This window comes from Salvelinus fontinalis, chromosome 40 (genome assembly GCF_029448725.1).
Source record: "Salvelinus fontinalis isolate EN_2023a chromosome 40, ASM2944872v1, whole genome shotgun sequence".
NCBI classification, from domain to species: Eukaryota; Metazoa; Chordata; class Actinopteri; order Salmoniformes; family Salmonidae; genus Salvelinus; species Salvelinus fontinalis.
The window spans coordinates 4406974-4423590 of NC_074704.1; the positions used below are offsets into that span (position 1 = coordinate 4406974).

Sequence of the window (16617 nt, forward strand, 5' to 3'; positions counted from 1 at the left end):
TTCAGAGGACTACAACACTGTTGAGACAGGAGCATTATAGAGTTCAGAGGACTACAACACTGTTGAGACAGGAGCATTATAGTGTTCAGAGGACTACAACACTGTTGAGACAGGAGCATTATAGTGTTCAGAGGACAAAACTTGAGACAGGAGCATTATAGTGCTCAGAGGACAACACTTGAGACAGGAGCATTATAGTGTTCAGAGACGACACTGTTGAGACAGGAGCATTATGGTGTTCAGAGACAACACTGTTGAGACAGGAGCATTATAGTGTTCAGAGGACTACACTGTTGAGACAGGAGCATTATGGTGTTCAGGGGACTACAACACTGTTGAGACAGGAGCATTATGGTGTTCAGAGACAACACTGTTGAGACAGGAGCATTATAGTGTTCAGAGGACTACAACACTGTTGAGACAGGAGCATTATAGTGTTCAGAGACAACACTGTTGAGACAGGAGCATTATGGTGTTCAGAGGACAACACTTGAGACAGGAGCATTATAGTGTTCAGAGACAACACTGTTGAGACAGGAGCATTATGGTGTTCAGAGACAACACTGTTGAGACAGGAGCATTATAGTGTTCAGAGGACTACAACACTGTTGAGACAGGAGCATTATGGTGTTCAGAGGACAACACTTGAGACAGGAGCATTATAGTGTTCAGAGACAACACTGTTGAGACAGGAGCATTATGGTGTTCAGAGACAACACTGTTGAGACAGGAGCATTTTAGTGTTCAGAGGACTACACTGTTGAGACAGGAGCATTATGGTGTTCAGAGGACTACAACACTGTTGAGACAGGAGCATTATAGTGTTCAGAGGACTACACTGTTGAGACAGGAGCATTATGGTGTTCAAGGGACTACAACACTGTTGAGACAGGAGCATTATGGTGTTCAGAGACAACACTGTTGAGACAGGAGCATTATAGTGTTCAGAGGACTACAACACTGTTGAGACAGGAGCATTATAGTGTTCAGAGGACTACATCACTGTTGAGACAGGAGCATTATAGTGTTCAGAGGACTACATCACTGTTGAGACAGGAGCATTATAGTGTTCAGAAGACTACAACACTGTTGAGACAGGAGCATTATGGTGTTCAGAGACAACACTGTTGAGACAGGAGCATTATGGTGTTCAGAGACAACACTGTTGAGACAGGAGCATTATAGTGTTCAGAGACAACACTGTTGAGACAGGAGCATTATAGTGTTCAGAGGACTACAACACTGTTGAGACAGGAGCATTATAGTGTTCAGAGGACTACAACCGACCGACCGACCGACCGAGATGTGAAGAGATATTATCAGAGGAACTGTGTATAGCTGACACACATCCAGACGGATCATATCACATCTGAAATGGTAGTTAACCTCACACCCTCTACCCCCTATCAGGGCCAGCTGCACCATACTGTCTGAGAGGGAGGAGCAATTAACAACAAAAGCCCCAGGCCCCTTGATGCTGTATAATTACAGCATGTACATAGATGGAGTATTATATACAGCATGTACATAGATGGAGTATTATATACAGCATGTACATAGATGGAGTATTATATACAGCATGTACATAGATGGAGTATTATATACAGCATGTACATAGATGGAGTATTATATACAGCATGTACATAGATGGAGTATTATATACAGCATGTACATAGATGGAGTATTATATACAGCATGTACATAGATGGAGTATTATATACAGCATGTACATAGATGGAGTATTATATACAGCATGTACATAGATGGAGTATTATATACAGCATGTATCCAGATGGAGTATTATATACAGCATGTACATAGATGGAGTATTATATACAGCATGTATCCAGATGGAGTATTATATACAGCATGTACATAGATGGAGTATTATATACAGCATGTATCCAGATGGAGTATTATATACAGCATGTATCCAGATGGAGTATTATATACAGCATGTACCCAGATGGAGTATTATATACAGCATGTACCCAGATGGAGTATTATAGTAACCTTTAGCTGCAATGACTTCAACCAAACACTTCCTGTAGTTGTTGATCATTCCCTTTACATCTCTGTGAAGGAACTCTTCCATGCAGAACTTCTGTAACTCGTCGACATGTGTAGGTTTTCAAGCACGAACCGCTTGTTTCAAGTCCTCAACACCTCCATTGGGATTTAGGTCTGGATTTTGACTCCAAACCCTTTAAATGTGTTGCTTTTTAGCCCTCTTCATGTCGAGTTGATTGTGTGTTTTGGATCATTTTCTTGCTGCAAGTCCCAGCTTCAGCTCAGACGTATGGCCTGGAGTCCACTCTTCTGGACGACATGGGTCCCATTATGCCTGGAGTCCACTCTTCTGGACGACATGAGTCCCATTATGCCTGGAGTCCACTCTTCTGGACGACATGGGTCCAATTATGCCTGGAGTCCACTCTTCTGGACGACATGGGTCCCATTATGCCTGGAGTCCACTCTTCTGGACGACATGAGTCCCATTATGCCTGGAGTCCACTCTTCTGGACGACATGGGTCCCATTATGCCTGGAGTCCACTCTTCTGGACGACATGGGTCCCATTACGCCTGGAGTCCACTCTTCTGGACGACATGGGTCCCATTATGCCTGGAGTCCACTCTTCTGGACGACATGGGTCCCATTATGGCCTGGAGTCCACTCTTCTGGACGACATGGGTCCCATTATGGCCTGGAGTCCACTCTTCTGGACGACATGGGTCCCATTATGGCCTGGAGTCCACTCTTCTGGACGACATGGGTCCCATTATGCCTGGAGTCCACTCTTCTGGACGACATGGGTCCCATTATGCCTGGAGTCCACTCTTCTGGACGACATGGATCCCATTATGCCTGGAGTCCACTCTTCTGGACGACATGGGTCCCATTACGCCTGGAGTCCACTCTTCTGGACGACATGGGTCCCATTACGCCTGGAGTCCACTCTTCTGGACGACATGGGTCCCATTACGCCTGGAGTCCACTCTTCTGGACGACATGGGTCCCATTACGCCTGGAGTCCACTCTTCTGGACGACATGGGTCCCATTACGCCTGGAGTCCACTCTTCTGGACGACATGGGTCCCATTACGCCTGGAGTCCACTCTTCTGGACGACATGGGTCCCATTACGCCTGGAGTCCACTCTTCTGGACGACATGGGTCCCATTACGCCTGGAGTCCACTCTTCTGGACGACATGGGTCCCATTACGCCTGGAGTCCATTCTTCTGGACGACATGGGTCCCATTATGCCTGGAGTCCACTCTTCTGGATGACATGGGTCCCATTATGCCTGGAGAACAACAAACACTGCATTCAACAGTCAGAACCTCATGTCAATGGTCAAGCATGGTGGTGGTGGTAGTGTGATGGTTTGGGGGTGTTTTGCTGCCTCAGAACCTGGACGACTTGCATTGATAGAAGGAACCATTTCTTCTACTCTGTATCAGAGAATACGGATGGCCTCCCTCTCTAAATCTCCCTCCCTCCCTAAATCTCCCTCCTTCTCTAAACCTCCCACCCTCTCTAAACTTCCCTCCCTAAACCTCACTCCCTCCCTCTCTAAACCTCGCCGCCTTTCTAAATCTCCCTTTCTAAATCTCTCTTTCTAAATCTCCCTCTCTCCCTAAACCTCCCTCGTTAAACCTCCCTCCCTCTCTAAACCTCCCTCCCTCTCTCCCTCACGCTCTAAACCATCTAACTCCCTCCCTAAATCTCCCTCCCTCTCTACACCACCCTCCCTCCCTCCCTCCCTCCCTCCCTCCCTCCCTCCCTCCCTAATCAGTTTTAGTCAGTGGTGCACAGGGCTCTTATCCCTCTGATGAGAACTGGATCAAGAACCACATCACATTGTGTGTTTTTGTATATACTAGCGTAACGTTATCTCTCTGTGTGTGTGTGTGTGTGTGTGTGTGTGTGTGTGTGTGTGTGTGTGTGTGTGTGTGTGTGTGTTATACTGTTTGTGTATGCCGAAGAAAAAATATCCACCCAATCCAAAATAATTCTTATCCTTTTTGCTGAGCCTGAATGGAGAGATAGAGAAGTATATTATATAGATATATATTATATATATTATATTATATATATATTTATATATATATAGAAGTAGAGATATTTTAGTTCCACTATATTTTGGTGATGTGTGTCTGTTCCACAGACTTAAATAAGTCTCACGTCAATGACACAGTATCTTCCCACAACAACGCTCTTTGTTTCACCTCATTATGTGGAGAGAACACCTGTCGGTCCTGTTACCACACACACACACACACACACACACACACACACACACACACACACACACACACACACACACACACACACACACACACACACACACACACACACACACACACACACACACACACACACACACACACTAACACACACACACTAACACACACACTAACACACACACTAACACACACACTAACACACACACACACACACACACACACACACACACACACACACACACACACACACACACACACACTAACACACACACACACACACACTAACACACACTAACACACACTAACACACACTAACACACACACACACACACACACACACACACACACACACATTGTTTCATAACTTAATTGTGTGAATTGTTTGTGTTTGATTGTTAGTGTCTATCAGTTTCCCATTAGACATCCCCAGTAGTACATGTTCTGTTCAGTCCTATCATTTATCATCTGTTTGTTTGGTTACGGTCATTTATGTTTATGCATTCATATATAGTATTCTCATATATAGTATTCTCATATATAGTATTCTCATATTTATTATTCTCATATATATTATTCTCATATTTATTATACTCATAATTATTATTGTCTTTGTCAGAGTGGACTCATTGTTTACAGAGAGACCTTGGCAACACTTGTGAGAAACAAGTTTTGGTTTTATTTCATTCCATTTTAAGAGTTTTGTCAATAAAATGTTGTCATTGTCTTTTGTTTGGAACGATCCTGTCAATGTTGAGTAAGGACACGCACCTGATTGAGCTTAGAAGTAGGCATTTCGGCTACCTGGCCTGCACGCAAATGTAGGCATATAAACATGTTCACATTCTGGGATCTGATAGTATTTCTGATTGGCTTAACGCACCACCACTAATGACCTGTGGAGCTTCTCAATGTAATGTTTTCAAAAACCTAAAACAGCAAGTAAACAAAGTGTGTTTTTACATCCATTGAGAATGACAATAGTTCCTTAATGTATTTACAGAATCTTTCCAGCTCTCTCCCTCCCTTTGGAAAACCACTCAGAAAGAAGAGGGGAAACATGTCCTGCTCTGATCCAGTGGAAGCATCAGAAAACAGGCCTTCCTGATGAGCTCTTATTCCTTGTGTAAATGGCCCTACAGCTGTGTCTGTCTGTCTGTCCCGAGCTCACTGGGGAAACTCGGAGGGCCCAGAATATGTTATACAATGCTACTAGGTTGCTAGCGAGCTTCAGGCCTGACCCAAGTTAATATGTTATACAATGTTACTAGGTTGCTAGCGAGCTTCAGGCCTGACCCAAGTTAATATGTTATACAATGTTACTAGGTTGCTAGCGAGCTTCAGGCCTGACCCAAGTTAATATGTTATACAATGTTACTAGGTTGCTAGCGAGCTTCAGGCCTGACCCAAGTTAATATGTTATACAATGTTACTAGGTTGCTAGCGAGCTTCAGGCCTGACCCAAGTTAATATGTTATACAATGTTACTAGGTTGCTAGCGAGCTTCAGGCCTGACCCAAGTTAATATGTTATACAATGTTACTAGGTTGCTAGCGAGCTTCAGGCCTGACCCAAGTTAATATGTTCTACAATGTTACTAGGTTGCTAGCGAGCTTCAGGCCTGACCCAAGTTAATATGTTATACAATGTTACTAGGTTGCTAGCGAGCTTCAGGCCTGACCCAAGTTAATATGTTATACAATGTTACTAGGTTGCTAGCGAGCTTCAGGCCTGACCCAAGTTAATATGTTATACAATGTTACTAGGTTGCTAGCGAGCTTCAGGCCTGACCCAAGTTAATATGTTCTACAATGTTACTAGGTTGCTAGCGAGCTTCAGGCCTGACCCAAGTTAATATGTTATACAATATTACTAGGTTGCTAGCGAGCTTCAGGCCTGACCCAAGTTAATATGTTATACAATGCTACTAGGTTGCTAGCGAGCTTCAGGCCTGACCCAAGTTAATATGTTATACAATGTTACTAGGTTGCTAGCGAGCTTCAGGCCTGACCCAAGTTAATATGTTATACAATGTTACTAGGTTGCTAGCGAGCTTCAGGCCTGACCCAAGTTAATATGTTATACAATGTTACTAGGTTGCTAGCGAGCTTCAGGCCAGACCCAAGTTAATATGTTATACAATGCTACTAGGTTGCTAGCGAGCTTCAGGCCTGACCCAAGTTAATATGTTATACAATGTTACTAGGTTGCTAGCGAGCTTCAGGCCTGACCCAAGTTAATATGTTATACAATGCTACTAGGTTGCTAGCGAGCTTCAGGCCTGACCCAAGTTAATATGTTCTACAATGTTACTAGGTTGCTAGCGAGCTTCAGGCCTGACCCAAGTTAATATGTTATACAATATTACTAGGTTGCTAGCGAGCTTCAGGCCTGACCCAAGTTAATATGTTATACAATGCTACTAGGTTGCTAGCGAGCTTCAGGCCTGACCCAAGTTAATATGTTATACAATGTTACTAGGTTGCTAGCGAGCTTCAGGCCTGACCCAAGTTAATATGTTATACAATGTTACTAGGTTGCTAGCGAGCTTCAGGCCTGACCCAAGTTAATATGTTATACAATGTTACTAGGTTGCTAGCGAGCTTCAGGCCTGACCCAAGTTAATATGTTATACAATGTTACTAGGTTGCTAGCGAGCTTCAGGCCTGACCCAAGTTAATATGTTATACAATGTTACTAGGTTGCTAGCGAGCTTCAGGCCTGACCCAAGTTAATATGTTCTACAATGTTACTAGGTTGCTAGCGAGCTTCAGGCCTGACCCAAGTTAATATGTTATACAATGTTACTAGGTTGCTAGCGAGCTTCAGGCCTGACCCAAGTTAATATGTTATACAATGTTACTAGGTTGCTAGCGAGCTTCAGGCCTGACCCAAGTTAATATGTTATACAATGTTACTAGGTTGCTAGCGAGCTTCAGGCCTGACCCAAGTTAATATGTTATACAATGTTACTAGGTTGCTAGCGAGCTTCAGGCCTGACCCAAGTTAATATGTTATACAATGTTACTAGGTTGCTAGCGAGCTTCAGGCCTGACCCAAGTTAATATGTTCTACAATGTTACTAGGTTGCTAGCGAGCTTCAGGCCTGACCCAAGTTAATATGTTATACAATGTTACTAGGTTGCTAGCGAGCTTCAGGCCTGACCCAAGTTAATATGTTATACAATGTTACTAGGTTGCTAGCGAGCTTCAGGCCTGACCCAAGTTAATATGTTATACAATGTTACTAGGTTGCTAGCGAGCTTCAGGCCTGACCCAAGTTAATATGTTATACAATGTTACTAGGTTGCTAGCGAGCTTCAGGCCTGACCCAAGTAAATATGTTATACAATGTTACTAGGTTGCTAGCGAGCTTCAGGCCTGACCCAAGTTATTATGTTATACAATGTTACTAGGTTGCTAGCGAGCTTCAGGCCTGACCCAAGTTAATATGTTCTACAATGTTACTAGGTTGCTAGCGAGCTTCAGGCCTGACCCAAGTTAATATGTTATACAATGTTACTAGGTTGCTAGCGAGCTTCAGGCCTGACCCAAGTTAATATGTTATACAATGTTACTAGGTTGCTAGCGAGCTTCAGGCCTGACCCAAGTTAATATGTTATACAATGTTACTAGGTTGCTAGCGAGCTTCAGGCCTGACCCAAGTTAATATGTTCTACAATGTTACTAGGTTGCTAGCGAGCTTCAGGCCTGACCCAAGTTAATATGTTATACAATGTTACTAGGTTGCTAGCGAGCTTCAGGCCAGACCCAAGTTAATATGTTATACAATGTTACTAGGTTGCTAGCGAGCTTCAGGCCAGACCCAAGTTAATATGTTATACAATGTTACTAGGTTGCTAGCGAGCTTCAGGCCTGACCCAGTTAATATGTTATACAATGTTACTAGGTTGCTAGCGAGCTTCAGGCCTGACCCAAGTTAATATGTTCTACAATGTTACTAGGTTGCTAGCGAGCTTCAGGCCTGACCCAAGTTAATATGTTATACAATGTTACTAGGTTGCTAGCGAGCTTCAGGCCTGACCCAAGTTAATATGTTATACAATGTTACTAGGTTGCTAGCGAGCTTCAGGCCAGACCCAAGTTAATATGTTATACAATGTTACTAGGTTGCTAGCGAGCTTCAGGCCTGACCCAAGTTAATATGTTATACAATGTTACTAGGTTGCTAGCGAGCTTCAGGCCTGACCCAAGTTAATATGTTATACAATGTTACTAGGTTGCTAGCGAGCTTCAGGCCTGACCCAAGTTAATATGTTATACAATGTTACTAGGTTGCTAGCGAGCTTCAGGCCAGACCCAAGTTAATATGTTATACAATATTACTAGGTTGCTAGCGAGCTTCAGGCCTGACCCAAGTTAATATGTTATACAATGTTACTAGGTTGCTAGCGAGCTTCAGGCCAGACCCAAGTTAATATGTTATACAATATTACTAGGTTGCTAGCGAGCTTCAGTTCTGACCCAAGTTAATATGTTATACAATGTTACTAGGTTGCTAGCGAGCTTCAGGCCAGACCCAAGTTAATATGTTAAACAATGTTACTAGGTTGCTAGCGAGCTTCAGGCCTGACCCAAGTTAATATGTTATACAATGTTACTAGGTTGCTAGCGAGCTTCAGGCCTGACCCAAGTTAATATGTTATACAATGTTACTAGGTTGCTAGCGAGCTTCAGGCCTGACCCAAGTTAATATGTTATACAATATTACTAGGTTGCTAGCGAGCTTCAGGCCTGACCCAAGTTATTGTGTTATACAATGTTACTAGGTTGCAAGCGAGCTTCAGGCCAGACCCAAGTTAATATGTTATACAATGTTACTAGGTTGCTAGCGAGCTTCAGGCCTGACCCAAGTTAATATGTTATACAATGTTACTAGGTTGCTAGCGAGCTTCAGGCCAGACCCAAGTTAATATGTTATACAATGTTACTAGGTTGCTAGCGAGCTTCAGGCCTGACCCAAGTTAATATGTTATACAATGTTACTAGGTTGCTAGCGAGCTTCAGGCCTGACCCAAGTTAATATGTTATACAATGTTACTAGGTTGCTAGCGAGCTTCAGGCCTGACCCAAGTTAATATGTTATACAATGTTACTAGGTTGCTAGCGAGCTTCAGGCCAGACCCAAGTTAATATGTTATACAATATTACTAGGTTGCTAGCGAGCTTCAGGCCTGACCCAAGTTAATATGTTATACAATGTTACTAGGTTGCTAGCGAGCTTCAGGCCAGACCCAAGTTAATATGTTATACAATATTACTAGGTTGCTAGCGAGCTTCAGGCCTGACCCAAGTTAATATGTTATACAATGTTACTAGGTTGCTAGCGAGCTTCAGGCCAGACCCAAGTTAATATGTTAAACAATGTTACTAGGTTGCTAGCGAGCTTCAGGCCTGACCCAAGTTAATATGTTATACAATGTTACTAGGTTGCTAGCGAGCTTCAGGCCTGACCCAAGTTAATATGTTATACAATGTTACTAGGTTGCTAGCGAGCTTCAGGCCTGACCCAAGTTAATATGTTATACAATATTACTAGGTTGCTAGCGAGCTTCAGGCCTGACCCAAGTTATTATGTTATACAATGTTACTAGGTTGCAAGCGAGCTTCAGGCCAGACCCAAGTTAATATGTTATACAATGTTACTAGGTTGCTAGCGAGCTTCAGGCCTGACCCAAGTTAATATGTTATACAATGTTACTAGTTTGCTAGCGAGCTTCAGGCCTGACCCAAGTTAATATGTTATACAATGTTACTAGGTTGCTAGCGAGCTTCAGGCCTGACCCAAGTTAATATGTTATACAATGTTACTAGGTTGCTAGCGAGCTTCAGGCCTGACCCAAGTTATTATGTTATACAATGTTACTAGGTTGCAAGCGAGCTTCAGGCCAGACCCAAGTTAATATGTTATACAATGTTACTAGGTTGCTAGCGAGCTTCAGGCCTGACCCAAGTTAATATGTTATACAATATTACTAGGTTGCTAGCGAGCTTCAGGCCTGACCCAAGTTATTATGTTATACAATGTTACTAGGTTGCAAGCGAGCTTCAGGCCAGACCCAAGTTAATATGTTATACAATGTTACTAGGTTGCTAGCGAGCTTCAGGCCTGACCCAAGTTAATATGTTCTACAATGTTACTAGGTTGCTAGCGAGCTTCAGGCCTGACCCAAGTTAATATGTTATACAATGTTACTAGGTTGCTAGCGAGCTTCAGGCCTGACCCAAGTTAATATGTTATACAATGTTACTAGGTTGCTAGCGAGCTTCAGGCCAGACCCAAGTTAATATGTTATACAATGTTACTAGGTTGCTAGCGAGCTTCAGGCCTGACCCAAGTTAATATGTTATACACTGTTACTAGGTTGCTAGCGAGCTTCAGGCCTGACCCAAGTTAATATGTTATACAATGTTACTAGGTTGCTAGCGAGCTTCAGGCCAGACCCAAGTTAATATGTTAAACAATGTTACTAGGTTGCTAGCGAGCTTCAGGCCTGACCCAAGTTAATATGTTATACAATGTTACTAGGTTGCTAGCGAGCTTCAGGCCTGACCCAAGTTAATATGTTATACAATGTTACTAGGTTGCTAGCGAGCTTCAGGCCTGACCCAAGTTAATATGTTATACAATGTTACTAGGTTGCTAGCGAGCTTCAGGCCTGACCCAAGTTATTATGTTATACAATGTTACTAGGTTGCAAGCGAGCTTCAGGCCAGACCCAAGTTAATATGTTATACAATGTTACTAGGTTGCTAGCGAGCTTCAGGCCTGACCCAAGTTAATATGTTATACAATGTTACTAGGTTGCTAGCGAGCTTCAGGCCAGACCCAAGTTAATATGTTATACAATATTACTTGGTTGCTAGCGAGCTTCAGGCCTGACCCAAGTTAATATGTTATACAATGTTACTAGGTTGCTAGCGAGCTTCAGGCCAGACCCAAGTTAATATGTTATACAATATTACTAGGTTGCTAGCGAGCTTCAGGCCTGACCCAAGTTAATATGTTATACAATGTTACTAGGTTGCTAGCGAGCTTCAGGCCAGACCCAAGTTAATATGTTCTACAATGTTACTAGGTTGCTAGCGAGCTTCAGGCCAGACCCAAGTTAATATGTTATACAATATTACTTGGTTGCTAGCGAGCTTCAGGCCTGACCCAAGTTAATATGTTATACAATGTTACTAGGTTGCTAGCGAGCTTCAGGCCAGACCCAAGTTAATATGTTATACAATATTACTAGGTTGCTAGCGAGCTTCAGGCCTGACCCAAGTTAATATGTTATACAATGTTACTAGGTTGCTAGCGAGCTTCAGGCCAGACCCAAGTTAATATGTTATACAATGTTACTAGGTTGCTAGCGAGCTTCAGGCCAGACCCAAGTTAATATGTTATACAATATTACTAGGTTGCTAGCGAGCTTCAGGCCTGACCCAAGTTATTATGTTATACAATGTTACTAGGTTGCAAGCGAGCTTCAGGCCAGACCCAAGTTAATATGTTATACAATGTTACTAGGTTGCTAGCGAGCTTCAGGCCAGACCCAAGTTAATATGTTCTACAATGTTACTAGGTTGCTAGCGAGCTTCAGGCCAGACCCAAGTTAATATGTTATACAATGTTACTTGGTTGCTAGCGAGCTTCAGGCCTGACCCAAGTTAATATGTTATACAATGTTACTAGGTTGCTAGCGAGCTTCAGGCCAGACCCAAGTTAATATGTTATACAATATTACTAGGTTGCTAGCGAGCTTCAGGCCTGACCCAAGTTAATATGTTATACAATGTTACTAGGTTGCTAGCGAGCTTCAGGCCAGACCCAAGTTAATATGTTCTACAATGTTACTAGGTTGCTAGCGAGCTTCAGGCCAGACCCAAGTTAATATGTTATACAATATTACTAGGTTGCTAGCGAGCTTCAGGCCAGACCCAAGTTAATATGTTCTACAATGTTACTAGGTTGCTAGCGAGCTTCAGGCCAGACCCAAGTTAATATGTTATACAATATTACTAGGTTGCTAGCGAGCTTCAGGCCTGACCCAAGTTAATATGTTATACAATGTTACTAGGTTGCTAGCGAGCTTCAGGCCTGACCCAAGTTAATATGTTATACAATATTACTAGGTTGCTAGCGAGCTTCAGGCCTGACCCAAGTTATTATGTTATACAATGTTACTAGGTTGCAAGCGAGCTTCAGGCCAGACCCAAGTTAATATGTTATACAATGTTACTAGGTTGCTAGCGAGCTTCAGGCCTGACCCAAGTTAATATGTTATACAATGTTACTAGGTTGCTAGCGAGCTTCAGGCCTGACCCAAGTTATTATGTTATACAATGTTACTAGGTTGCAAGCGAGCTTCAGGCCAGACCCAAGTTAATATGTTATACAATGTTACTAGGTTGCTAGCGAGCTTCAGGCCTGACCCAAGTTAATATGTTCTACAATGTTACTAGGTTGCTAGCGAGCTTCAGGCCTGACCCAAGTTAATATGTTATACAATGTTACTAGGTTGCTAGCGAGCTTCAGGCCTGACCCAAGTTAATATGTTCTACAATGTTACTAGGTTGCTAGCGAGCTTCAGGCCTGACCCAAGTTAATATGTTATACAATGTTACTAGGTTGCTAGCGAGCTTCAGGCCTGACCCAAGTTAATATGTTATACAATGTTACTAGGTTGCTAGCGAGCTTCAGGCCAGACCCAAGTTAATATGTTATACAATGTTACTAGGTTGCTAGCGAGCTTCAGGCCTGACCCAAGTTAATATGTTATACAATGTTACTAGGTTGCTAGCGAGCTTCAGGCCTGACCCAAGTTAATATGTTATACAATGTTACTAGGTTGCTAGCGAGCTTCAGGCCTGACCCAAGTTAATATGTTATACAATGTTACTAGGTTGCTAGCGAGCTTCAGGCCAGACCCAAGTTAATATGTTATACAATATTACTAGGTTGCTAGCGAGCTTCAGGCCTGACCCAAGTTAATATGTTATACAATGTTACTAGGTTGCTAGCGAGCTTCAGGCCAGACCCAAGTTAATATGTTATACAATATTACTAGGTTGCTAGCGAGCTTCAGGCCTGACCCAAGTTAATATGTTATACAATGTTACTAGGTTGCTAGCGAGCTTCAGGCCAGACCCAAGTTAATATGTTAAACAATGTTACTAGGTTGCTAGCGAGCTTCAGGCCTGACCCAAGTTAATATGTTATACAATGTTACTAGGTTGCTAGCGAGCTTCAGGCCTGACCCAAGTTAATATGTTATACAATGTTACTAGGTTGCTAGCGAGCTTCAGGCCTGACCCAAGTTAATATGTTATACAATATTACTAGGTTGCTAGCGAGCTTCAGGCCTGACCCAAGTTAATATGTTATACAATATTACTAGGTTGCTAGCGAGCTTCAGGCCTGACCCAAGTTATTATGTTATACAATGTTACTAGGTTGCAAGCGAGCTTCAGGCCAGACCCAAGTTAATATGTTATACAATGTTACTAGGTTGCTAGCGAGCTTCAGGCCAGACCCAAGTTAATATGTTCTACAATGTTACTAGGTTGCTAGCGAGCTTCAGGCCAGACCCAAGTTAATATGTTATACAATGTTACTTGGTTGCTAGCGAGCTTCAGGCCTGACCCAAGTTAATATGTTATACAATGTTACTAGGTTGCTAGCGAGCTTCAGGCCAGACCCAAGTTAATATGTTATACAATATTACTAGGTTGCTAGCGAGCTTCAGGCCTGACCCAAGTTAATATGTTATACAATGTTACTAGGTTGCTAGCGAGCTTCAGGCCAGACCCAAGTTAATATGTTCTACAATGTTACTAGGTTGCTAGCGAGCTTCAGGCCAGACCCAAGTTAATATGTTATACAATATTACTAGGTTGCTAGCGAGCTTCAGGCCAGACCCAAGTTAATATGTTCTACAATGTTACTAGGTTGCTAGCGAGCTTCAGGCCAGACCCAAGTTAATATGTTATACAATATTACTAGGTTGCTAGCGAGCTTCAGGCCTGACCCAAGTTAATATGTTATACAATGTTACTAGGTTGCTAGCGAGCTTCAGGCCTGACCCAAGTTAATATGTTATACAATATTACTAGGTTGCTAGCGAGCTTCAGGCCTGACCCAAGTTATTATGTTATACAATGTTACTAGGTTGCAAGCGAGCTTCAGGCCAGACCCAAGTTAATATGTTATACAATGTTACTAGGTTGCTAGCGAGCTTCAGGCCTGACCCAAGTTAATATGTTATACAATGTTACTAGGTTGCTAGCGAGCTTCAGGCCTGACCCAAGTTATTATGTTATACAATGTTACTAGGTTGCAAGCGAGCTTCAGGCCAGACCCAAGTTAATATGTTATACAATGTTACTAGGTTGCTAGCGAGCTTCAGGCCTGACCCAAGTTAATATGTTCTACAATGTTACTAGGTTGCTAGCGAGCTTCAGGCCTGACCCAAGTTAATATGTTATACAATGTTACTAGGTTGCTAGCGAGCTTCAGGCCTGACCCAAGTTAATATGTTCTACAATGTTACTAGGTTGCTAGCGAGCTTCAGGCCTGACCCAAGTTAATATGTTATACAATGTTACTAGGTTGCTAGCGAGCTTCAGGCCTGACCCAAGTTAATATGTTATACAATGTTACTAGGTTGCTAGCGAGCTTCAGGCCAGACCCAAGTTATTATGTTATACAATGTTACTAGGTTGCTAGCGAGCTTCAGGCCTGACCCAAGTTAATATGTTATACAATGTTACTAGGTTGCTAGCGAGCTTCAGGCCTGACCCAAGTTAATATGTTATACAATGTTACTAGGTTGCTAGCGAGCTTCAGGCCTGACCCAAGTTAATATGTTATACAATGTTACTAGGTTGCTAGCGAGCTTCAGGCCAGACCCAAGTTAATATGTTATACAATATTACTAGGTTGCTAGCGAGCTTCAGGCCTGACCCAAGTTAATATGTTATACAATGTTACTAGGTTGCTAGCGAGCTTCAGGCCAGACCCAAGTTAATATGTTATACAATATTACTAGGTTGCTAGCGAGCTTCAGGCCTGACCCAAGTTAATATGTTATACAATGTTACTAGGTTGCTAGCGAGCTTCAGGCCAGACCCAAGTTAATATGTTAAACAATGTTACTAGGTTGCTAGCGAGCTTCAGGCCTGACCCAAGTTAATATGTTATACAATGTTACTAGGTTGCTAGCGAGCTTCAGGCCTGACCCAAGTTAATATGTTATACAATGTTACTAGGTTGCTAGCGAGCTTCAGGCCTGACCCAAGTTAATATGTTATACAATATTACTAGGTTGCTAGCGAGCTTCAGGCCTGACCCAAGTTATTATGTTATACAATGTTACTAGGTTGCAAGCGAGCTTCAGGCCAGACCCAAGTTAATATGTTATACAATGTTACTAGGTTGCTAGCGAGCTTCAGGCCTGACCCAAGTTAATATGTTATACAATGTTACTAGGTTGCTAGCGAGCTTCAGGCCAGACCCAAGTTAATATGTTATACAATATTACTTGGTTGCTAGCGAGCTTCAGGCCTGACCCAAGTTAATATGTTATACAATATTACTAGGTTGCTAGCGAGCTTCAGGCCTGACCCAAGTTATTATGTTATACAATGTTACTAGGTTGCAAGCGAGCTTCAGGCCAGACCCAAGTTAATATGTTATACAATGTTACTAGGTTGCTAGCGAGCTTCAGGCCTGACCCAAGTTAATATGTTATACAATGTTACTAGGTTGCTAGCGAGCTTCAGGCCAGACCCAAGTTAATATGTTATACAATATTACTTGGTTGCTAGCGAGCTTCAGGCCTGACCCAAGTTAATATGTTATACAATGTTACTAGGTTGCTAGCGAGCTTCAGGCCAGACCCAAGTTAATATGTTATACAATATTACTAGGTTGCTAGCGAGCTTCAGGCCTGACCCAAGTTAATATGTTATACAATGTTACTAGGTTGCTAGCGAGCTTCAGGCCAGACCCAAGTTAATATGTTCTACAATGTTACTAGGTTGCTAGCGAGCTTCAGGCCAGACCCAAGTTAATATGTTATACAATATTACTTGGTTGCTAGCGAGCTTCAGGCCTGACCCAAGTTAATATGTTATACAATGTTACTAGGTTGCTAGCGAGCTTCAGGCCAGACCCAAGTTAATATGTTATACAATATTACTAGGTTGCTAGCGAGCTTCAGGCCTGACCCAAGTTAATATGTTATACAATGTTACTAGGTTGCTAGCGAGCTTCAGGCCAGACCCAAGTTAATATGTTATACAATGTTACTAGGTTGCTAGCGAGCTTCAGGCCAGACCCAAGTTAATATGTTATACA

General features: G+C 42.5%; 1 protein-coding gene and 1 pseudogene across 1 annotated transcript in view; one reads left to right on the plus strand and one right to left on the minus strand.

Moving 5' to 3' along the window:
- Positions 1-2379, minus strand: part of LOC129839761 (zinc finger protein 883-like) — a 51518-nt pseudogene extending 49139 nt beyond the window's left edge.
- Positions 1-16617, plus strand: part of LOC129839882 (zinc finger protein ZFP2-like) — a 274220-nt gene that overhangs the window by 70112 nt on the left and 187491 nt on the right. The gene's annotated exons all lie outside the window — the stretch shown is intronic.